The sequence below is a fragment of the Oncorhynchus gorbuscha genome, linkage group LG06 (genome assembly GCF_021184085.1).
Source record: "Oncorhynchus gorbuscha isolate QuinsamMale2020 ecotype Even-year linkage group LG06, OgorEven_v1.0, whole genome shotgun sequence".
NCBI lineage: Eukaryota > Metazoa > Chordata > Actinopteri > Salmoniformes > Salmonidae > Oncorhynchus > Oncorhynchus gorbuscha.
The window spans coordinates 40810836-40831285 of NC_060178.1; the positions used below are offsets into that span (position 1 = coordinate 40810836).

At 43.7% G+C, this 20450-nt stretch overlaps 1 protein-coding gene across 4 annotated transcripts in view; it reads left to right on the forward strand.

Annotated features, from left to right (window-relative positions):
* LOC124037969 (potassium voltage-gated channel subfamily C member 1-like) overlaps positions 1–20450 on the forward strand; it is a 147059-nt gene that overhangs the window by 112271 nt on the left and 14338 nt on the right. The window lies entirely within an intron of this gene.

Genomic DNA, 20450 nt, shown 5'->3' on the forward strand with positions numbered 1-20450 from the left:
TAAAATCAGTATTCAAAACACTCTTCCTTAGCCACGTCTCAGTAATGACCAACACATCTGGATTGGAGCTGTGAACCCACACTTTCAATTGATGAATTTTAGGTAATAAGCTTCTAGTTTTAACGTGTAGAAGACACAGGCTTTTACGGGAGCAGAAATCGGTGAAGCAGATATCAGAGCACACGCCCAATTTTTCAGTTTTTGATTTGTTAAAAAGTTTGAAATATCCAATAAATGTTGTTCCACTTCATGATTTTGTCCCACTTGTTGTTGATTCTTCACAAAAAAATACAGTTTTATATCTTTATGTTTGAAGCCTGAAATGTGGCAAAAGGTCGCAAAGTTCAAGGGGGCCGAATACTTTCGCAAGGCACTGTATGTGTAACATACATCTAAGGGCTATGTTCAGTGTAGCAGTGTCAGTACGTCGAATATTCCCATAATAGTGTACTAACCCTTTTCACATCAGGGAATATTTCTCTGTCTGTCCTGTCCCTCCCCTCTCTCTTTCTCTCCATTTTACTATTTTTCTCTCTCTCTCTCTTTCTCTCTCAATCTCTCTTTTCTGCCCTCCCTCCCTCTTTCTCGCTCTCTCTTTTTCTCTCTTTTCCGCCCCCATTCTCTCTTTCTCTCTCTCATCTCTTTCATTCTCTATTTTTCTCTCTCTGTCATTGACCACTATCAAGGTACATGCTATATGCATGAGGAAAAGAACAGTAGGATTAGATTCTTCAGGAGGAGATATAGTAGGTTCATTCATTCATCTATAGCGCCCCTCTCCCTCTCCCCATCGTAAGTAATGTGTGTTCAGCATGTGTGTTCATATATGTGTCCATGTGACATAGCAGAGAGCTGGCCATCTAGGCCCCAGTGTGGTTTCTTATGAATCAACTCAATGTTGTTTGGGGATATGGTGTTTGTGTGTTAAAACGTGGTTCAGTATTTCATGCTATGTCTGATACATACAGATGTTCTACTGTATGTATGGTTACTGTGTCAATTGTGTTGTTTTCTGTCATACATCCATAAATGTGAAAAATGTGTTTCAAATATTGCCCCAGGTGATTACAAATCTACATGTTGTTTCGTAATGTGACATAACAATAATCAGCCAATGCAAATATATCATCATTTATATATAATACTAAAAAAGTGGGAAAGTAATAAGAAACATGTATGCAAATTAAATCTATACATTTAAATTTACTATACTTTGGCCGTTTAAAACCATGTATAGTACAGTTGAAATCGGAAGTTTACTTACCAAATACATTTAAACTCAGTTTTTCACAATTCCTGACATTTAATCCTAGTAAAAATTCCCTGTCTTAGGTCAGTTAGGATCACCACTTTATTTTATGAATGTGAAATGTCAGAATAATAGGAGAGATAATCATTTATTTCAGATTTGATTTCTTTCATCACATTCCCAGTGGGTCAGAAGCGTGCTCGCACACGCTGTTTTCAGTTCTGCCCACAAGTGTTCTATAGGATTGAGGTCAAGGCTTTGACCTGGCCACTCCCAATACCTTGACTTTGTTGTCGTTAAGCCATTTTGCCACAACTTTGGAAGCATGCATGGGGTCATAGTTCATTTGGAAGACCCATTTGCGACCAAGCTTTAACTTCCTGACTGATGTCTTGAGATGTTGCTTCAATATCTCCACATAATTTTCCTATCTCATGATGCCATCTATTTTGTGAAGTGCACCAGTCCCTTCTGCAGCAAAACACCCTCACAACATGATGCTACCACCTGCTTTGCGGTTGGGATGGTGTTCTTCGGCTTGCAAGCCTCCCCCTTTTTCCTCCAAACATAATGATGGTCGTTATGGCCAAACAGTTCTATTTCTGTTTCATCAGACCAGAGGACATTTCTCCAAAAAGTACATTCTTTGTCCCCATGTGCAGTTGTAAACCGCACTCTGGCTTTTTTTATGGCAGTTTTGGAGCAGTGACTTCTTCCTTGTTGAGCAGCCTTTCAGGTTATGTCGATATAGGACTCGTTTTACTGTGGATATAGATATTTTGTACCTGTTTCCTCCAGCATCTTCACAAGGTCCTTTGCTGTTGTTCTGGGATTGATTTGCACTTTTCGCACCAGAGTACGTTCATCTCTAGGAGACAGAACGCGTCTCCTCCCTGAGTGGTATGACGGCTGCGTGGTCCCATTGTGTTTATACTTGCGTACTATTTTTTGTACAGATGAACGTGGTACCTTCAGGTGTTTGGAAATTGCTCTCAAGGATGAACCAGACTTGTGAATGTCTACAATTTTTTTCTGAGGTCCCGGCTGATATCTTTAGATTTTCCAATGATGTCAAGCAAAGAGGCACTGAGTTGGAAGGTAGGCCTTGAAATACATCCACAGGTACACCTCCAATTGACTCAAATTATGTCAATTAGCCTATCCGAAGCTTCTAAAGCCATGACATAATTTTCTGGAATTTTCAAGCTGTTTAAAGGCACAGTCAATTTAGTGTATGTTAACTTCTGACCCACTGGAATTGTGATACAGTGAACTTTAAGTGAAGTAATCTGTCTGTAAATTGTTGGAAAAATGACTTATGTCATGCACAAAGTAGATGTCCTAACCGACTTGCCAAAACTATAGTTTGTTAACACAAAATTTGTTGAGTGGTTGAAAACTTAGATTTAATGACTCCAACCTAAGTGTTTGTAATCTTCCGACTTCTGCTGTATATTCATGTATTTAAGCTGCTTGTATTTAATGCCACAGTAATACTACAGTGATATATTACTACAGTGATACTACAGTGATACTACACTAATACCACAGTGATACTACACTAATACCACAGTGATACTACACTAATACCACAGTGATACGATACTACAGTGGTATTGTACCACAGTGATACTACAGTCATACTACTATAGTGATAGTACAGTTGTATTACAGTGATACTACACTAATACTACAGTTGTACTACAGTACTTCTACAGCACACATATTATTGAACTATATTGCTACAAAGGTATTTACTGCACAATACTGGTGTATATAGCCTATACAGTATCTGACATCAACTACCTGAGCATGCATATTTATTTACATCCACTACCAACGGTCCAGACACTAGATATAATACACAAAGGCTGCCATAACAAAGTATATAACAACTCTGATATTGGAAACCTTATCTACATGTAGATTTGCGCTGGGGGGAATATTTGTCCCCTTGTTTTCCTCCCTCACCCCCCCCCCCCTCTCAGACTAACTTCCATGTTCCGTTCCATCCCATCCCCAGGACATCCCCAGTCATTGCACCTGCGTAGCATAACTAAAGTTTGACCTGAGGTACGTACAACCGACTAGCTTCCTGCCCTCCTCCTCTGTAACACTATCAAGCTGACCCAAACCATGCTGTGCTGGCTCAGATTACCTCTTTTCACATTGTCCATTCCAGCAGAGTTCCAGCAACTGTAGTGGATGCGTAACCACTAACCAGGCCAGCGCAGTACAGCTTGGTTGGACTCGGCTCTGTTTGGCTCGGTAGTGTGAAACGGGTATAGGAGGAACAAGCTGGTATGTCACGGCTTTGGCAGGAACAGTGCTGCATTCTGCTGCGTTAAACAACCAGGCTTTGCTGTAAAGCCATGTAGAGTGGCGTGAATGTGTTCAACCTGATATATGTAAGGATGTAATGCAAGAATGGAGTAGAATTACATACATTAGCTTTTACAACCTGAATTCACTTTTAGATTTGTATTTTTTTAATACTCTTAGATTAAATAGCATTGATAAGCTTTGATAGTGATGCACAATGCATGTTTTACAGCAAGAAATCTTTGGCATATAGATCACATACTAGCGGGCCAGTTTTAAATCGTCTTGTTTTATGGCGTGCGCCGTGTGCGTGCGTGCGCCGTGTGCGTGCGTGCGTGCATGCGTTTGAGTGTGTGTGTGAGAATACAGTATGCATTTGTGTCAAAAATGAAGCTATGAAACCGAGTTAAGTTCTTCTGAGTGCCAATCAAACAATGAGTTCCTGATGAAGTCAATAAAAAAAAGTGAGCAGAGTATTCAAAAAGAGATCATACTTGTACCGTTTATTGGCTCATTTATCATAATTATTATATTATTATTTTGCTCTCTTTGTTGATATTTATGGTCTGACATTTTTTTGTGATAATTTAATGAACTATTTTTTTGCTTGTACTTCTATCTCTCTGTCTCTTTCTCTCTGTCACCTAGTTGTAAGGTGCATGTTGCATGGTGTGTTGGATGCTGTGAAGGAGGTGATCTGGGTAACGTTAGATGAACAGTATGGCCAATAGTCATTAGCCAATCAAACTGTCACTTCCAACCACATATTCGCTTATCTATCCATTGTATTTACACATAGCCTAGTTCTAAGTCATTATATAGGGCCGGGAGTTTTGTCCAGACCACCTGATCCGACCAAGAAAAACCCAAGGCTCTAGTTCAGAGTTATACATCCTGTGACCTGACCAAGGAAAACCTCCCAGCCCGGTTTCATGACATTGCAATTCCACAAATGAATCATTACGCTAGGTATGCCTGGAATCCGTCCAACGGTTACCAGCCGTTACTCATGGTTACTACGTTGTTCATTCCCACCTCAACCTCTCCTGGGCAGGGCCTTCGTCCCGGTCCCTGTCCTGTCCTGGTCTCAGCGAGCTGAGCTAAGTGAAGCTTCTTGAAAGCCTGAAAACAAACATGTTATTATTGTAGGACACGATAGGCTAACCATTTGGGAGATATCGATCTCAATCAAACCACCCCTTACTGCTTGTGGAACCATAAGACCACACACAAACACACACACACACACACACTTACTTCCTAATCAGCTAAGAGTTGCTGGGATTGATGTGGGCTGTTACAAGGGTCGACGTCTCAAACGTCTCGTGCACTGTACCTTTGAATAATAATGTGTGTAACTGTACCCTACACCTAAAGTGATGCTAGTCAGATGCATGTGTAAATATATGAAAACAGTAATGCATGCTAATGCATAAATATATTGTATTTAGAGAGTAGACACATGCACATATATTTACACATCATCAATTTAGATATTACCAGTACGTGCTCAGTACATGCTCAAGTTTTAATACAGAATCCTGGAAATTCCTGTACCCTCAAACAGGCACACAAACCATTAACATACATGCACATGAACACACACACGCTCTCTCAACACACCCGCTCTGCCAAAGAAAAGTGGTCAGGTTGTGAAGAACACGATGACCCAGATATTTTGCATAGCCGTAGCGTACTACCCAGACAGTATTACCCAGCATGCCTCTTGTTCACAGCACCAGCCCATGACTGAGTGGCTCCTATAGGCAATGCATTAATGTAAGAACCTGGCATCAAACAAACTCATCCGGCCGCGACAACGTTAGCCCAGTGCTCCCAAACCCCAAACCTACCCCTCAGTGTTGTATTCTAAGTTCTAGGTCTAAGTTCTAAATTCCAGACACCGGCCCAACTAATCTGGAAGTATAGTAATGATATTAATACCTGGTATTTGTGATAGTAATTCAGTTGTTCGTTTCAGATTTTGATTTGTTTGATGAGCCATGTTCTGTCTCTCATTTTGTTTGTTAGTTTGTGTCAGTGTGAGGAGAGGGGTGGGAGCCTACAACCTCTCCCCATGCTGTTGGCAACTCTGGCCCACATTTAATCAACTACAGATATTGAAAGAAACCGCACTACTTGCTGAAGTAAAACAGCATAGACCAGCCTTCGTTGCATTTTCTCTGGTGACCAGCCTTCGTTGCATTTTCTCTGGTGACCAGTCTTCGTTGTGTTTTCTCTGGTGACCAGCCTTTGTTGCATTTTCTCTGGTGACCAGTCTTCGTTGTGTTTTCTCTGGTGACCAGCCTTTGTTGCATTTTCTCTGGTGACCAGCCTTTGTTGCATTTTCTCTGGTGACCAGCCTTCGTTGCATTTTCTCTGGTGACCAGCCTTTGTTGCATTTTCTCTGGTGACCAGCCTTTGTTGCATTTTCTCTGGTGACCAGCCTTTGTTGCATTTTCTCTGGTGACCAGCCTTTGTTGCATTTTCTCTGGTGACCAGCCTTTGTTGCATTTTCTCTGGTGACCAGCCTTTGTTGTGTTTTCGCCAGTGACCAGCTTTCGTTGTGTTTTCGCCAGTGACCAGCTTTCGTTGTGTTTTCGCCAGTGACCAGCTTTCGTTGTGTTTTCGCCAGTGACCAGCTTTCGTTGTGTTTTCGCCAGTGACCAGCTTTCGTTGTGTTTTTGACACTGATGACCAACATAAGCTGGTCACTGTAATGATCTTCGTCTGTTGTTTGCAGAAAGTCAGACCGAAATGCAGCGTGTAGGTTACTCATGACTTTTAAGGAAGCTAATACGGTACATGAAATAACGGAAGAAGAAAACAACAAACGAATTAAACTAATACAGCCTATCTGGTGACTAACACTAAGACAGGTACAATCGCCCACGAAAACAACGCGCACTCAGGCTGCCTAAATACGGTTCCCAATCCGAGACAACGAGAATCAGCTGACTCCAATTAGGAATCGCCTCAGGCAGCCAAGCCTAACTAGACACACCCCTACTAATACACACTCCTAATTAATACAAACCCCAATACGAAATACAACATAAACCCATGTCACACCCTGGCCTACCCAAACATATAACAAAAACACAAGATACAATGACCAAGGCGTGACAGAACCCCCCTAAGGTGCGGACTCCGGGACGCACCTCAAGAGCATAGGGAGGGTCCGGGTGGGCGTCTGTCCATGGTGGCGGTTCTGGCTCGGGACGTGGACCCCACTCCATAAATGTCCTAGTTCCTCCCCTTCGCGTCCTAGGATAATCCACCTTCTCCGCCGACCATGGCCTAATAGTCCTCACCCTGACCCCCACATAACTGAGGGGCAGCTCGGGACAGAGGGGCAGCTCGGGACAGAGGGGCAGCTCGGGACAGAGGGGCAACTCAGGATAGAGGGGCAACTCAGGATAGAGGGGCAACTCAGGATAGAGGGGCAACTCAGGATAGAGGGGCAACTCAGGATAGAGGGGCAACTCAGGACAGCGGGGCAGCCCGGGACAGAGGGGCAACTCAGGACAGAGGGGCAGCCCGGGACCGAAGCAGCCCGGGACCGAAGCAGCCCGGTACTGAGGGGAAGCCCGGTACTGAGGGGAAGCCCGGTACTGAGGGGAAGCCCGGTACTGAGGGGAAGCCCGGTACTGAGAGGAAGCTCGGTACTGAGAGGGAGCCCGGTACAGAGAGGGAGCCCGGTACTGAGAGGAAGCTCAGTACTGAGAGGAGGCTCAGGTAGGTAGTAGGCTCCGGTAAATCCTGGCTGGCTGGTGGACCTGGATGATTAAGGTTGTCTGGCCGATCTAGAAGATCTTGGTAGACTGGCACTTCTGGCGGATCCTGGCAGACTGGCACTTCTGGTGGATCCTGGCAGACTGGTGACGCTGGGCCGACAGGAGACTCCGGCAGCACAGGAGAGGAGAAAGGCTCTGGCTGAGCTGAACAGGCGGGAGACTCCAACAGTGCAGGAGAGGAGAAAAGCTCTGGCTGCTCTGAACAGGCGAGGCGCACTGGACGCGCTGGGCCGACTGGTAGCACTGGTGGCGCTGGACAGACAGGAGACTCCGGCAGCGCCGGAGAGGAGATAGGCTCTGGCTGCGCTAAACAGGCTGGAGACTCCGATAGCACAGGAGGGGAGAAAAGCACTGGCTGTGCTGAACAGGCGATGCGCACTGGACGCGCTGGGCCGACTGGGAGCACTGGTGGCGCTGGACAGACAGGAGACTCCGGCAGCGCAGGAGAGGAGAAAAGCTCTGGCTGCGCTAAACAGGCGAGGCGCACTGGAGGCCTGGTGCGTGGTGCGGGAACTGGTGGTACTGGCGCGAGGACACGCACAGGAAGCCTGGTGCGGGGAGCTGCTACCGGAGGACTGGTGTGTAGAGGTGGCTCTAGATAGACCGGACCGTGCAGGCGCACTGGAGCTCTAGAGCACCGAGCCTGCCCAAGCTTACCTGGCTCGATGCCCACTCTAGCCCGGCCAATAGGAAGGGCTGGTATGTGTCGCAGCTGGCTCTGCACCCGCACTGGAAACACCGTGCGCTCCATAGCATAACACGGTGCCTGCCCGGTCTCTCTAGCCCAACGGTGAGCACAGGGAGTATGCGCAGGTTTCCTACCTGGCATAACTATTCTCTCTTTTAGCCCCCCCCAATATTTTTTGGGGGGTGACTTTCCGGTTTCCAACCGCGTCGCCGTGCTGCCTCCTCATACATACGCCTCTCCGCTTTAGCTGCCTCTATTTCCTCCTTGGGACGGCGATATTCTCCCGGCTGCTCCCAGGGTCCTTGACCGTCTAATTCCTCCTCCCATGTCCAAATCTCCAAATGATGCATTCTCTCCCATTGCAACTGCTCTTCACGATTAACAGGGAGAGTAGGCTCAGGTCTGTTTCCTGACTGTTTCCTGACTGTGCCACTCTCTCTCTGCGCTTTCCCCTGTTACCTTCAGTTTTCGCTTTGTATAGCAATGCTTTCCTTTTCGATTCCATCCGTGTATAGCCCTCTTCGCATTGCTGTAGGGAATCCCAGGCGGGCTCCTGCACTCGCACTGGATCGGACGCCCACCTGCCGATTTCTTCCCACATCGTATAATCCCTGCTTCTGCCGTCCATATCGTCCTCCTTTAGCTCCTGCCAGTTCACACTCTGCTCGGTCTGTGAATCGTGGTGGGTGATTCTGTAATGATCTTCGTCTGTTGTTTGCAGAAAGTCAGACCGAAATGCAGCGTGTAGGTTACTCATGACTTTTAATGAAGCTAATACGGTACATGAAATAACGGAAGAAGAAAACAACAAACGAATGAAACTAATACAGCCTATCTGGTGACTAACACTAAGACAGGTACAATCGCCCACGAAAACAACGCGCACTCAGGCTGCCTAAATACGGTTCCCAATCCGAGACAACGATAATCAGCTGACTCCAATTAGGAATCGCCTCAGGCAGCCAAGCCTAACTAGACACACCCCTACTAATACACACTCCTAATTAATACAAACCCCAATACGAAATACAACATAAACCCATGTCACACCCTGGCCTACCCAAACATATAACAAAAACACAAGATACAATGACCAAGGCGTGACAGTCACCTGCAAAACCAGCATCAAGTCACATTATGCTGGCTTGAAAAGGGATTTCTTATTCCAATCCAGACTGATTAGGGATATCCAATAATTGTACCTTTCATTCACTCACTCACTCACTGAAAATCTGCATTCAGCATGACTGCAATGGTTAGAACAATTTATGAATGAGACGACCTAAACCATCTAAACTGGAACAACCATTTCAGTAACGGGTGCAATAAATCCAAATAACAGATTTGATTAGTTGAGAAAAATATGTATTTTAAGTTAGTGGTATACTACTTTGTGTAGTATAAGATCAAATAATTGATTAATTAATCAATGTACATGCAAAAACATAGATATTGAAACAGACAGCAATAGAGTATGTTTGTAAGTATGATAATGATGGGTGTGGTTTTGCAGACCAGCTGGACCAGCATACACAAAAAAAATAGGTTATTCATGGGTTCTTTGTCAGGGAAGTAACACTTTTGCATATCAGGAAGGGTTCTCTGCTGCTGTGACGGTTGTGAAGAACTACCATGTTTTCCGTTTATACCATAAAATGCACTGTTAAAAAGTCCTGTCATTTTACGATACAGTACAGGCTACTGGTTGCAGTGAAAGAAAGGTAAACAACAGGTTACTGAAGTTTTTCAGACAAATGTAAGGTGTTATTGCTGTAAAAGGACAGTATTCTGCTGAATGTTGGTTACTTGAGTCTATACCTCACTTGGGATTTAAACTCACAAACTGAATGTCCTGCTAACACCACCAGGTCTGTGGGCATAACAGAGATTGGCCACAGATTAAAGGAAAGAATACATTTCTGCACTTTGCTAAAAGTTGCCAAGAACCAAGTCAATAATTGTCAGATTATCTGACAACACCGATGGAAAAAATAGCCGTGCTTGATGAAGTGTGCATAAATACTTTGGGGTTTTCCACCAGGAGCATCTTTATTACCAAGAACATATATCCCCACACTCAAAATTAGGGTACAGTTAGAGTACAGTCTTGTTCCCTGGAGTACAAGAGGGTCAAAGGTACACATAAGGTACCTTCAGAGGTACACATAGGAACTCACATGGTATTGGTTGGTTATTTTTAGGGTACATGTATGGATAATCTAGTATAATGGTACATTTTTCTATCCAATATTTTAAATATAAGGTACAATCATCACTTCACTTTGAAGTGTAGGTGGGGGAATGTATATATGTGTTTGTGCCAACCGCCAGTTCAAGTGTTGTACCAGTTTAAGGGGGTGTGATGGGAAACCGAGGCTTTCTGAAGGCTTCAGAAATTCAGAATTCACCAAATTGTGCCGAAAAACGGTTGATTACTCAGAGCTTCATTATCTGTTACAATGTACATTATTGACATCTGCTGGTCAGCAATAAATAGCAGCGTGTGATTATCAGATGGAAGTATTTTTTTTCTCCACTGTTTTCATCAAAACTCTTATCAGTTGGAATACCAGGTTTGTATCTGTCATCATGCTTCCCTTTTTTGCCTTAAAGTTGACTATTTTTCATAATCTGAATCTATGGCGTCATTTAGGATGCTGAAGATAGAACCTTATACTATAGTAAATAAAACAAATGATTTGAACAACAGTGCAGAAAGTGTGGCTTCAACAGGATTTGACCTCATACCCTTACGTCCCTGAATGTTTCATAGTTCCCTACTCTACCTGCTAAACTACTGGTCAGATTAAAATATTTGTACACAATCGTTACTATATTTGTAAGTACAGTGTCCAGTAGAGGTCGATGTTTGAAAGCGTCTTGGAATCGGAAGAAAGCACCGGAACCGCTGCGAAATCAGTGGGATCTCGCATTTTGCAACACACGGTTTGAAAAAGCAAGGACTCAAACTAAGTCTCGGATGTCATTGATGTACTACTGATAAAGTGATGCACGCATCGGCACTTCGAAGTTAGCTGCTTAGCTATTTCAAGCATGCCTCGGAGCTTCGGTATCAAACCGACTAAATTGACTAAATTTCACAGGAATGGAAATGAGTTGTCTTCACATTGCTTTGAATTCTGCGTTACCTAAATGGCAACAAGTTGTCAGTAAGTTATTGTAACAATTCACAGTAACTTAATAGCCAGTAACTGCTAGTAACTCACTGGCAACTAACTGCCAGTTTCTTACTGGCATCTTAACTGGCAACCAGATGTCAGTAAGTTATTGTAAAATGCACAGTAACTTACTTGCATTCAGAATGAGCGTCTGCTAAATGACTTAAATGTAATGTAAATGTAATGAATGACTGCCGGGGGCTCACTGTACCTTCACTGACAACCATTTCAACAGGAACATCTGTTACCACCAATATCTATTTTGCTGTCTCCACAATGACCTACTTTCCACAACCCGAGTCGTATTGATAACCTTACCAATAAAAGCTATGATGTCAACTTTATTCCCATGTCAAAGTGTCCTTTGCACATTCATGAGCGCAAGATTTCTGAACAGGCCTTGAAACCATGCCAGGACCAGCAGAAACACCACCCCGACATTAGGTCCAATTAATACTTGAGCAGCCATGGAAGCGGCATCATTCCACACTGTAGCTCCACCAGTCTGTTTTACAGCCTCTGCATACGATACATCATGACTCATTTTATATTTCTGAGCCTCTCTAGCCTCTCTCTGCACCTGGCATCCACCAAATGCTGCACTATGTTCCCCCACACAATTACAACACTTAACCTTCACATTGCTGCCACATTTACAGTAATCATGTTCCCCTCCACACTTAGAACATATTTTAAATTTACATTTAAGTCATTTAGCAGACGCTCTTATCCAGAGCGACTTACAAATTGGTGCATTCACCCTATGACATCCAGTGGAACAGTCACTTTACAATAGTGCATCTAAAACTTAAGGGGGGGGGGTGAGAGGGATTACTTATCCTATCCTAGGTATTCCTTAAAGAGGTGGGGTTTCAGGTGTCTCCGGAAGGTGGTGATTGACTCCGCTGTCCTGGCGTCGTGAGGGAGTTTGTTCCACCATTGGGGGGGCCAGGGCAGCGAACAGTTTTGACTGGGCTGAGCGGGAGCTGTACTTCCTCAGTGGTAGGGAGGCGAGCAGGCCAGAGGTGGATGAACGCAGTGCCCTTGTTTGGGTGTAGGGCCTGATCAGAGCCTGGAGGTACTGAGGTGCCGTTCCCCTCACAGCTCCGTAGGCAAGCACCATGGTCTTGTAGCGGATGCGAGCTTCAACTGGAAGCCAGTGGAGAGAACGGAGGAGCGGGGTGACGTGAGAGAACTTGGGAAGGTTGAACACCAGACGGGCTGCGGCGTTCTGGATGAGTTGAAGGGGTTTAATGGCACAGGCAGGGAGCCCAGCCAACAGCGAGTTGCAGTAATCCAGACGGGAGATGACAAGTGCCTGGATTAGGACCTGCGCTGCTTCCTGTGTGAGGCAGGGTCGTACTCTGCGGATGTTGTAGAGCATGAACCTACAGGAACGGGCCACCGCCTTGATGTTGGTTGAGAACGACAGGGTGTTGTCCAGGATCACGCCAAGGTTCTTGGCGCTCTGGGAGGAGGACACAATGGAGTTGTCAACCGTGATGGCGAGATCATGGAACGGGCAGTCCTTCCCGGGAGGAAGAGCAGCTCCGTCTTGCCGAGGTTCAGCTTGAGGTGGTGATCCGTCATCCACACTGATATGTCTGCCAGACATGCAGAGATGCAATTCGCCACCTGGTCATCAGAAGGGGAAAGGAGAAGATTAATTGTGTGTCGTCTGCATAGCAATGATAAGAGAGACCATGTGAGGTTATGACAGAGCCAAGTGACTTGGTGTATAGCGAGAATAGGAGAGGGCCAAGAACAGAGCCCTGGGGGACACCAGTGGTGAGAGCGCGTGGTGAGGAGACAGATTCTCGTCACGCCACCTGGTAGGAGCGACCTGTCAGGTAGGACGCAATCCAAGCGTGGGCCGCGCCGGAGATGCCCAACTCGGAGAGGGTGGAGAGGAGGATCTGATGGTTCACAGTATCGAAGGCAGCCGATAGATCTAGAAGGATGAGAGCAGAGGAGAGAGAGTTAGCTTTAGCAGTGCGGAGCGCCTCCGTGATACAGAGGAGAGCAGTCTCAGTTGAATGACTAGTCTTGAAACCTGACTGATTCCTTCCTTCCTTTACATTGAACAGCTATCAGTCCCATTCTTTGACTTTTAAAACACCGCATTGGGGACAGGACAAATTCTATGACATTGAAACGAAGGAATCCTATCTTTACTTTCCCAGGCATGACCTTCTCAAATCTTAGCAGCACTGATAGGCTTCACTTCTTTGACCTTCTTTCCTACTGATCAACACTTTGGCCTCTCACTCTTCCTCCCTTCACATTTTCTTTAATATCATCTATAGGTATAGATATTGGGACCCCAGTGATGACTCCCCTCAATCTAGCATAAGCACCAGTGACATGGCTTTCAATCTTCTTCCCATTAAGCTTTTCCATTTTCAGAATCTTCTCTTGCTGAGCCTGGCTACCACACAATATTAACAATCTACAGTTGAAGTCGGAAGTTTACATACGCTTAGGTTGGAATCATTAAAACTCGTTTTTCAACCACACCACACATTTATTGTTAACACACTATTGTTTTGGAAAGTCAGTTAGGACATCTACTTAGTTCATGACACAAGTACATTTTCCAACAATTGTTTACAGACAGATTAATTCACTGTATCAGAATTCCAGTGGGTCAGAAGTTTACATACACTATGTTGACTGTGCCTTTAAACAGCTTGGAAAATTCCAGAAAATGATATCATGGTTTTAGAAGCTTCTGATAGGCTAATTGACATAATTTGAGTCAATTGGAGGTGTACCTGTGGATGTATTTCAAGACCTGCCTTCAAACTCAGTGCCTCTTTGCTTGACATCATGGGAAATCAAAACAAATCAGCCAAGACCTCAGAAAAACAATTGTAGACCTCCACAAGTCTGGTTCATCCTTGGGAGCAATTTACAAATGCCTGAAGGTATCACGTTCATCTGTACAAACAATAGTACGCGTATAAACAAATATAAACACCATGGGACCACGCAGCCATCATACCACTCAGGAAGGAGACGCGTTCTGTCTCCTTGAGATGAACGTACTCTGGTGCGAAAAGTGAAAATCAATCCCAGAACAACAGCAAAGGACCTTGTGAAGATGCTGGAGGAAACAGGTACAAAATATCTATATCCATAGTAAAATTAGTTCTTTAATGACATATCCTGAAAGGCCGCTCAACAAGGAAGAAGCCACTGCTCCAAAACCACCATTTAAAAAAGCCAAGACTAAGGTTTGCAACTGCACATGGAGACAAAGATTGTACTTTTTGGAGAAATGTCCTCTGGTCTGATGAAACAGAAATATAATTATTTGGCCATAATGACCATCGTTATGTTTGGAGGAAAAAGGGGGAGGCTTGCAAGCCGAAGAACACTATCCCAACCGTGAAGCGCGGAGGTGGCAGCATCATGTTGTGGGGGTGTTTTGTTGCAGGAGGGACTGGTGCACTTCACAAAATAGATGGCCTACAAACCTGACTCAGTTACACCAGTTTTCTCAGGAGGAATGGACCAAAAGTCACCCAACTTATTGTGGGAAGCTTGTGGAAGGCTACCCGAAACGTTTGACCCAAGTTAAACAATTTAAAAGCAACGCTACCAAATACTAATTGAGTGTATGTAAACGTCTGACCCACTGCGAATGTGATGAAAGAAGTAAAAGCTGAAATAAATCATTCTCTCTACTAATTATTCTGATCTTTCACATTCTTAAAATAAAGTGGTGATCCTAACATCTTTACAAGGAATAAATGTCAGTAATTGTGAAACTGAGTTTAAATGTCTTTGACTAAGGTGTCTGTAAACTTCTGACTTCAACTGACCATTTCCAATGAACCGAGTTAATTTGACCTACCTCTTTTTCTACGCCATTAGTTAGTCAGGGTGTAAATGAGGCCCTGTTGTCTCATAAAACCCTGTAACTACTTTCCACTCTGACACATTATTACTTTTGCTTCCTACCTACCTTGGCGCTCTTTATGCTTTCTTAACTAAACACTCCACTGCTTTCAGCATCATGATCTCTCTTCTTCCTATGTCTTTCCACTACAGACCATTTCAGTCCTTAACCCTCATCCTCCCGCTCCATACCATCAGAACTGACACCCATATTGTTCGCATTCAAGCACAGCTGTTGCTTCACCCGCTTTTTCTCCATTTCATCTGCACTACTCGCCACCTTTTCCGACCTCCAGACACCACACACTACACCTAGATGATTGCACCGGTTTTCAATGTCTATTAGTAAAACCGCATCTACCCTTAAAATACAGCATCAACATTCTGGCGGCACACTGCTCTGTACGATAGTTCTACCTCAACCTTCATCAACATAACGATAAAACACTTCAACTGGTGCAATACTTCCACAAACAATTGGCACAAATACAACATATTTTAGACCATGCCTCCAAATATGCTAATGAGCCCCACCAGCACATTGCCCCCACCTACATTTCAAAGTGCAGTGAAAGCAAGGTAAAACAAGTAATTTTACAACAATAACACCTTAATTCAACTGTAAAAAAGCAAGCGTTTAAAGTTAAATGGGTTCTCATGCACAAAATGCGTGTCAGCCAATGAAAAGCGTTGATTTACTTGCGTGTGATCAAACGCAAAATTGTAGCTGGTCCCATCAGATAATATGGTACAAACTAACTCTAAGTTAACTTAAACAGGTGGTACTGATTATACCCTGGCACAGTTGCGTCAGCCAATTAAAATCGTCAAAGTAGTTGGACGCGTTCCAACACTTGTTCATGGATTGTTCAAGTCCAACAGATCTGAACGTCAAAGCAACTATCACATGTATTTGACTGACTGGTCAAATTGCTCTCTGTAAAGTGCCTAGTCCACGTAATTGTCACAGATTGTGGCAAGGGTTTGAATCTCACATGAGCCCCCCCCCCCCCCTTTTTTTAAATGTTGATTTACATGTATTGTGTTAGTGCTTGACTTGGACTAAAATAGGTGCCGGTACTGTATATATTTAAGTGCAGGAACTGTACAATACTTTTGAGCTAATATTTGATAAGGGGTGCAGGGACTCAAGCATGAGAACATTTGAGGTGCAAGTACTCAGTTCTGGTGAGCTCCTGCCCAAATCAAGCACTGCTATTGTGTTGAAAAGGGACATACAGCCACAGTTTGAAAATTAAGATTTTGAATGAATTTAAGAAGGAGCTACCTTCTTTCAGCCTTGCACACAAACACACTGCTATTGTCTAATAATTATATTGCGTAGGCTATATTACATGGACGTGTACACCTAAATGTAGGGCTACAATGTTTTATAGGCTGTGCGTGGTTAGAATCATCCACTTCATCACATGCGTTTTGAATCGAGCATCAAGGACCGGCAGTCAACAGGTTTTTGTTGTTGTAAGGACCTCATTTATATTTCCCCCATAAAAGCACATAGATGTGTGTGTGAAACTGGTAAACAAAAATGCGGGGTTTTGTCATGTATGCAATAACGTGAAAATCGTGTCTTACGTTAGTAGTAGCTAGTAGCCTAATCAAGGATGCATCAGTGCAATATTGGCACACAACATTTTGCTACAGTAGTAAATCTCGAATTTGTAGGTTTAAATTATCCCTCTAGTGTCCAGGGTTGACCTATTTTAAGAAATGACATTGGTTTGTCGATATAAAGTCTAAGATCTTTTCTAGGTTGATGAAGAAGTTGTGCCAGGACATAATCAGTACGATTCGTTGAGGTTAGTATAGGGCTAACATGTGCTAGGTTATCTGATGGGACCAGAACAATTTTGCGTCACATGCAAGTAAATAAACACTTTTCATTGGCTGATACACATTTTGTATGTGAGAACCCATCTAACTTGAAATGCTTGCTTATGTTAACAAGTATGGCCCCACTGTATTTTTACTGCAACTCTGTAGCAGATAACTTCTATTTATAGGATACTTCCAGCACATCTGTAGTATCCTATAAGTATAACTGTAGAACCTGTCATTGGCTCTATCTGGAACCAGAGGGTTCTAAATGGAAATCAAAAGGTTCCCCTACAGAGACAAATCAAAGGGTTCTACATGGCACCCAACAGTCCTGAACAGTCATTCTGAAAAGTACCTTTTCTCTCATGGCTAACTACCAGGAAGTTTTAAAGACAGGATGAGTGGGTGGGGAGCTTATATTCATGAGCTCGCCTTGACTGACAGCTCTACGCCTATGTCAAGAAGCAACTTGGATGCAATGAGCAGCATTGCAGTAAAATCACATCAAGCTAATTTAGTGATTCACAAAGCAACTCAAACGTTGAATTAACAAAAAATATATACATCTCCCATTTGGGATGTCTCTCGTGACACAGCAGCACTGGCGGATGTGTTGACTTGACAACTGAGTCACAGTTTTGAACAACCCTCATCTTCTAAACCCTGGCAGTCATTCTGAATGCAGACTGTGGGAATCCACTCTGGTTGGATTCCAATAGGAATTAAACATCACGTTGTAAGCCAGCATAATTTGACTTGATGCTGGTTTTGCTTCAGCTTATGCTGGTCACCAGCAAAAACACAATGAAGGCTGGTCACCAGCGAAAACACAATGAAGGCTGGTCATCAGCGAAAACACAATGAAGGCTGGTCATCAGCGAAAACACAATGAAGGCTGGTCATCAGCGAAAACACAATGAAGGCTGGTCACCAGCGAAAACACAATGAAGGCTGGTCATCAGCGAAAACACAATGAAGGCTGGTCACCAGCAAAAACACAATGAAGGCTGGTCATCAGCGAAAACACAATGAAGGCTGGTCATCAGCGAAAACACAATGAAGGCTGGTCATCAGCGAAAACACAATGAAGGCTGGTCATCAGCGAAAACACAATGAAGGCTGGTCATCAGCGAAAACACAATGAAGGCTGGTCACCAGCAAAAACACAATGAAGGCTGGTCATCAGCGAAAACACAATGAAGGCTGGTCATCAGCGAAAACACAATGAAGGCTGGTCATCAGCGAAAACACAATGAAGGCTGGTCATCAGCGAAAATACAATGAAGGCTGGTCATCAGCGAAAATACAATGAAGGCTGGTCATCAGCGAAAACACAATGAAGGCTGGTCACCAGCGAAAACACAATGAAGGCTGGTCACCAGCAAAAACACAATGAAGGCTGGTCATCAGCGAAAACAGAACAGAAACACAACAAAGGCTGGTCAGCATAACCAGCTAAACCATGCTGGTCAGACCAACTGGACCAGCATAGACCAGCTTGAAATTTCTGCTGGTCTATGCTGTTTAATTTCAGCAGGGCTGCAGGTTTCATACAGAATGTTGATGCTGTATTTTAAGGGTAGATGTGGTTTTACTAAATCAAAATATCCAATGACAATGTCTGCGAGACCTTGTATACAGTGTAAACCACGGTGTGGTTTCTCTTTATCTGTGATTGATTGAATTGGATCCCAATTTTATGGTTGATGACATGTGCTGTGACTGCCTTTCCGCCCTCATTCATTCCTGCCCAAGAACACATTCTCTATTATCAGTAACGATGGAACAAAGTAATTCATGACAACAAAAACAGCACAAAGAAAAGACACATTAGGATGAGATGTGGCTGCTTGGAGTTTAGAGAACAGTGGATGATCAAACTTCTCCTGTTATGCCACCTATAACCTGATGATTCTACTGCTTGGTCATGTGTGGTGAGGTTTATATCCAGATTGCTGCTCTATTGTAACTTCACGACAAACACAGACAACACAAAGTTTCATCTCTTACATGGGTGGTGTTAGATTTTGGCTTGCTCTTAAAGGGGTGGCGTTAGATATTGGTCATGTTCCCATGCTCAGAAGTTGCTGACAGCACCGTCATTGATGTGGCACGCAACCATTGGTTGATGCATGCAACGTCTGAGCAGGGGAATGTGACCTTTGGCTCACTCTTAAAGGGATGGTGTTAGAATTTGTCTCACTCTTAAAAGGTGGTTGAATTTAGACTCACCCTTAAAGGGGTGGTGGGAGTAATGCAAATTCGAACACTAATCTAGCGTAATAATATGTGCATAGAGGCTATCCACAACATGAAAAGCTGTGTTTTATGTTTACGTTCTACTACATCGCTGGGAAGGAGGAGGAGGAAGGGAAGAAGGCAGGCTTGGACCATGAGAGGAAGTATGGGGCTGCATTCACACACCGTCTCAGAGTAGGAGTGCTGATCTCTGATCAGTTCACCTCTGGACATTCAAATATTATCTTATTCATTTGATTTGTTTTGATCTAAAGGTCAAATTGATCCGAGATCATTACTACCGTGATGGGGGCTCTGAGAGGTAGGTGTAAAGGGTGAATAAGGGGGAGGCAGCCAGGTTCTGTTGGGCCCGGTGAAGCTGCCAGTGTTTTCATACGGTCTTCAGACACACACACACACAGTAAATGTTCTGCTTATGTTTCTGTTCCCAAATCCTGACGACTTCACCAGGTCCAAATTGGTCACGTTGTTATTCTGTGGAGGTGCTGAATAGAGCTTTGACTGTATGTACTGTTGCCCTGTCCCCCGGTCTGTCTGAAGTCTGTCTTTCTGGAGGTTTAGAATTCAGTGTTGGAGGCTAAAACATCTGGATGCTGAGTCTGCCCTCTCTCTCTCTCCTTTTTCTAAGAGACAAATGAGTGTTCTTCCCTCTCTTTGTGTATACCAGAGGGAGCTAAAAGTCACTGGAGCTTGATACCAGCTGTTTTATCCATCAGTACTCTCCCCTCTACTATATTCTACTGTACTCTACTGTGTTGTACGTTACTGTGTTGTACTGTGTATGCTGACACTACTGACAGAAAGCACCATTTTGTATTGATGTGGCAAGATTTTGATGACATATTTTCATAACTCATTTTCCTGTTTTGTCCTGTCTCTCCCGTCTGTCTGTCTCTGTCTTTCTTTCTCTCTGTCCCTTGTCTGTCTGTTTGTTTTCTTTGGCCTTAAAACCTGATTTGAATTTTCGGTTTGACTGTTGATTTGACTTGATTTGGTATGATTTGGGTTTTAATTGTTTTTGTTTTTTGAAAACTTTTTATTCATAACAATTGTTATTCCATTATATATTTTAACACCACATCATTGTCATCCAAATTATATCCATGTCCTCCTTAAACATGAACCAATAACATAATAATCATTAAAACATTGAAATTAACCATAAACATTTATGCAATTTTACTTAATATTTATTTTGCACCAAATGTCCTGCT